Source organism: Muscardinus avellanarius (genome assembly GCF_963383645.1).
Source record: "Muscardinus avellanarius genome assembly, chromosome: 8".
NCBI lineage: Eukaryota > Metazoa > Chordata > Mammalia > Rodentia > Gliridae > Muscardinus > Muscardinus avellanarius.
In genome coordinates this window covers 1,211,366-1,216,998 of record NC_137794.1, presented here as the reverse complement: position 1 = coordinate 1,216,998, position 5,633 = coordinate 1,211,366, and positions in this window count along the sequence as shown.

Genomic DNA, 5,633 nt, shown 5'->3' with positions numbered 1-5,633 from the left:
AGCGGCCATATCACGTATTTGGGGCTGTGTTATGTATATATGGCAGTACCTTCTTGATTTATTGGTCCTTTGAATAAGGATATTACATATTGAAGGATATTTTATGTTCACTATTAAATAATATCCAGCACCATTGTTATTTCAGAATCGTCTCTGTCTTTCATGAGTAAAATTATTCCTTCTCCTTTTTGGTTTGCATGAAATATATTTCAACCTATTCCTATCTTTAGATTTATAGGATATATCTTGCAGACAGGATATTATTTTAAAAATCCATTCTGGCCGGGTGTGGTGGCGCACGCTTGTCATCCCCGCGCTTGGGAGGCAGAGACGGGAGGATCACGCAGGTTCAAAGCCAGCTGCACTGGCTTAAGAGAGCCTGCTTCCAAATAAAAAATATAAAATAGGTGTAGCTCACTTTTTTCTTTTGTCATGAATAAGTAATTTCTCAAAAGAGACTTAGAGGTGATGTCGATATCCATTTCCTCAGCTCTCTGGGCCTGGGCTCCTTACTCTTCAGACAGAAGCTCCTAACTCCCCCGGCCCGGGGTCCATGCTTAGCCCTCCTTGCCCGGGCTCCTCGCTCTCCAGGCCTGGTCACCACGCACTCCAGGCCGTGGCTCCATGCTGTCTCCACGTCTGGGCTCCAAGCTCTACGGGCCCAGGCTCCACACTCTCAGGGGCCCGGGCTCAAGCCGTATACATCTTAATGTATTCATTTCTTATTTTCTTTATAGTGTTGATCAAAAGACAGACTTTTATTTAGATTGATAGCTCTTCTATTCTTTATCTCAATTATTCAAATATTTAGATTATTTACTTTCTTGTACTTTTGGGAGGCATTATATTTTTAATTAAATTATTTTTATTTTTCGGTGTTGATAGTCATGAATTACTCTCTGATTACTGCTTTAAATATATTTTACAGATGGGACATTTAGTGTCTTGATTATCCTTTTCTTTTCGGAACTCTGATTCTCTTTTATATTTTAATTATTACTTCAAAATTGTTTAATAATAGATTGTTTTAAAACTCCATTGAGAAAAGCATCTTTAAAAGTATTTTTGATCTGAAAGTCTTTTCCTAACAGCCTTGTTGAGATATAAATGACATCCAATGAAATGAACATGTTTTAGGTATAGAGTTTGATAAATTCTGACATTTATAAATATCAGCTAAATCAGCAACATAATCAAGACGGTGAACAATCAGACCAAATTCAAGTGTGTTTCCCTTGCTAATCAATCTCAACTTCTTTCTTTCTTTCTTTTCTCTCTTTCTCTCTCTCTTTTCTCTTTCTTTCTTTCTTTCTTTCTTTCTTTCTTTCTTTCTTTCCTAGGGAAAGAACCAGGGGCATATTACCTCTGACCTATACCCCAGCTATATTTTATTTTTATTTTGAAACAGGGTCTCACTACATTCCTGGTGGTTTCAGTAAACTGCTGAAGCTGGCCATGAACCTGTGATCCTCCTGCCTTGGCCTCCTAAGTACTGGACGTGTGCCACCACATGCCGCTGTAATCGTTCCTTCACCCCTCATCTTGCTTACCAAGCAGATATTTATCTGCTTTGTCACTGTAGATTAGCTTTTATATTATTATTAGAAATAATATATTATTAATATAAATGAAATATATTTCATTTTATATTTTATATTACGTGCTATAAATGAAATCATGCAATGGATTCCCTTTTGTGTAATTCTTTTACACCGCATAATTATTTTGAGACTCATCCATGTTTTAATGTTCTTTCCTTCTTACTGCTAAATAGAATTCCGTTATGCAGATGTGCAATCATCTATCTACGCACCTGAAGACATTTGCGTTGTTCCTAGTTTTTAGCTAGTGCAAATAAATCTCATAGGACCATTGGAATAAACTCGTATAGACATTTGCTTCCATTCTTTCGGATAAATCTCTACTATTCAAAATCCTATCACGTGACGGGTGTGTGTTTAGCTTTTCAGAAACACCCAACTCTCTCCCAAAGTGCTTGACTGTTTTACACCAAGAGCGGCATACGAGCTTCATTTCTCTGATTTGTCACTATCCCCGATAATAGTGTTTTTAAGTTTAGCCCTTTGAGAGCATGTGTAGCAGGGTCCTGCCTGCATTTCCCTAGTACACGGCTGATGTGGAACATCTTTTTATGTTCGCACCTCCATTCGTATATCTTCTTTGGCGAAGTATCTGTTCAAATCTTTTGCCAATTTTTTATTGATTTGTATGATTTCTTATTATTAAATTTTGAGAGTTCTTTGTATTTTCTGGATACAAGTTCTTGATCAGACATATAATTCTGAAAAATTTTTCTCCCAGACTTTCATTTGTGTTTTTATTCTCCTAAGAGATAAAAGATATTATATGATGATTAAAGGTTCAAACCGCCAAAAAGCAATAGCAATGATAAATATGCATGTACCCATATCAGAACATCTAAATACATAAAGCAAACACTGACAGAACTGAAGGAAGAAATAGTCAACAATACAAGAAAAGTAGACTTCAATATCTCACTTTCAGTACTGGGTAGAACAGACAGACAGAAGATCCACAAGGAAACAGAGGATTTGAGTAACAGTAGAGACCAAATGGAGCCACAGACAGCTCTAAACATTCCTCCCCACAGCAGCAGAAGACACATTCGTCTCAAGCAGACACACACCTTTCTGCAAGGTCAGTCGCTTGTTTGGCTATCAAGCATTTCTCAACAAATTTAAGAAGCTCGAGAGCATACCATGGATTTTTTTTTTTTTAACAACAATTCAAACTAGAAGTCAATAGCAGAAATGAAACTGGAAAACTCACAGATATGTAGACATTAAATGCCACAGTACTGAACAATTAAGTCAAGGAAGAAACTTAAAAAATGAAATAAAACTACCTTAAGACAAATGAATATGAAAACCACGTTCCAAAGTGTGTGGGATACAGCAAAAAGAGTGCCAAGAAGGAAACTCATAGCAACAAATGTCTACATCCAAAAAGATGCCAAATAAAGGCAGGCTGGTGGCACATGCCTATAATCCCGGTAAGTGGGAGGCCAAGACAGGAGAATCAGAGATCTGAGGCCAGCCTCAGCAACTTAGCCAGGTTCTCTGCAACTTGATGGGACCCTGTCTCAAAATAAAATATAAAATAAGGCAGGGAGTGTAGCTCAGAGGTAGAACATCTGTGGTTTTAATCTCTGGGATAAAAAATATCAAATAGCCTAACTTTAAAGTATTAGAGAAGCTGGCCATGGTGGCGCACACTTGTAATCCCAGCATTCAGGAGGCTGAGGCTGGAGGATCGCGGTTTGCGGACACCCTCGGCTACTATTGAGGCCCTTTGCAACTCAGTGAGACCCTGTTTCAGAATAAAGAATAAAAAAAAAATAGGGCTGGGGTGTAGCTCAGAGGTTGACTACCCCTGGGTTCCATCTCCAGACCTGCAAAATAAATAAATAAATAAATAAATAAGTAAATAAACAAATTAAAACAAAGATCAAAGTTAGCAGAAGGAACAAAATAAAGCAGAAATAAATGAAAAAGAAAAAGAAAACAACAGACAAAATAAAACAGGTTTTTGTTTTAAAGAAAGGTAAAATTGACAAACTTTTAGATAGACTGAGAGGGGGAGAAAAAGAGATAGATGTGAAATACAGTATCAGTAAGGAAAGAAACCACAACTGATGAGAAAAAAAAATCATACAACCCCCAAGACTAAGTCATCAGGACTAAGCCATGAAGAAAGAGAAAATCTGGACAGAACTGTGACTCTGATGAGGATCAGATCAGAACTAAAAACTCCCGACAAAGCAAAGCTCAGACCAGATGGCTTCAGTGGTGAAATCTACCAAACATTGAGCTAAGCTTCGATGCCAGTCCTCTCCGAAAGCTGAAATCCACACCGTGGGCCTACCGCGGTCTCAAAATCATTAAGTCACACCCGTGCGTCTTTTCTGCGCTGACCTCTGATCTGCGGTTAAGCTATCCACTGCATGTCTATGCACACCAGTAGAGCTTTCGTCCCTAGGTGTTCGATTTGAATCTCACATGTATCTTCTGTGTCTCTGTTCTGATATTCTGATTTCTTTGAACAGATGGGTTACAGTTATAACAGCTCCAATGTCCTTGTCTAATTATAGCATGTGTGTCCAGTTCCGGCTGGTTTTAATTGATTGATTTTTCTCCTCATTATAGATGGTATTTTGCTCCGCCCGTGCATGCCTAGCAGTTTCTTATTGGATGGCAGACATTATGAATCTTAACTTCTTGGGTGTGGAGTATTTATACATTTCTATAAATACTCCCGAGCTTCTTTCTGGAATGCCGTCAAGTTACTTGGAAACTGTTAATCTTTTACATCTCCTTGTGAGATCTGTTGGGTGGAACCATGGCGGCACACAGTCTGGGCATTCTGAGGCAGGAGCCTCCTGCGTGCGCTGTACAACTCGACGCACATTCTGGCGTTCTCCAGTCCGGCTGTGTGGGGCAGACACTCCTCTTAGCCCTGCGGCAGTGCCTGGCAGTGTCTCCTCCGATGCACACACGGCTTGGGGTTGTCCTTCACAGGATCAGGGTGTATAGATCGGTGGGAACCGATCGATCTCACCCCGACCCTCGAAAGAGACCTCTGTGGCTCCCCTTTCTCCGGCACGATGTCCTGTTGCTCCGGCCACCTTCGTCTCCTCAGACTCAGTTTCACAAATCAGGGCGTCTCCCGGGCTCTTCCTGGGCTCCCTGCTCCGCACTGAGGGCTGGCAGTTCTCCCAACGCGCCGAGCTGCCAACACTGTGGAACTCGCCTCGTTGGCTCCCCTCCTCTGCGGGAGAACTGTCCTCTAGGCGCCGATGAACAGTTTCTTAGAAATCACTATTCCATGCATTTGATCAACTGTGCTTATTATTGTAGGCGGGAGAGTGAAATAAATCTCTTTTTCTCCATTTTTGGAAGAGCACGTGAGAAATCAGCTTTCTAGTCCTGCTTACTGCCTCGTCAGAGAATTGTTTGTAAATAAGAAACTTATTTATGCTTCTTCTTTGATCTAACATATGATCAGTTTCAATGAAGGTTTTATGTCCACTTGAAGAGAAAATATATTATTTATTAACGGGTTCACCATTTGATACACACTTATAAAACCTACCTTGTTATTGATGCTGACCAAGTCTTCCCTGTCCACATTTATTTTTTTGTTCAGGTGATCACTCTTGGCCTGGGAGTGGTGTGTAAAACTCTAATTATTATTATTATTATTATTATTATTATTATTATTATTTTCCATCCAATACCATAATTTCCACTTTACATATAGGTGGGTTTGTGCAGTCTGGGACACAGATCTTCATCGATGATCTATTCATGTTGTAGTTTGAGGTCTAGCGTGTTACGAAGTCTTATTTGTCTTGTTTAACGCCGTTTGTCCCGGATTCTGCCTGTGAACTCCCACCCACCAGCTCTAGAGTTACTTCTATTTACCTGGAGTCACGGTTGCTTTCGTCTTTCTTTCTTTCTTTCTTTCTTTCTTTCTTTCTTTCTTTCTTTCTTTCTTTCTTTCTTTCTTTCTTTGTGGTGCTGGGGGTGGAATCCAGAGGCTTTCTACCTCTGGGCTATACTCCCAGACCTATTTTCTATTTTATTTGGAAA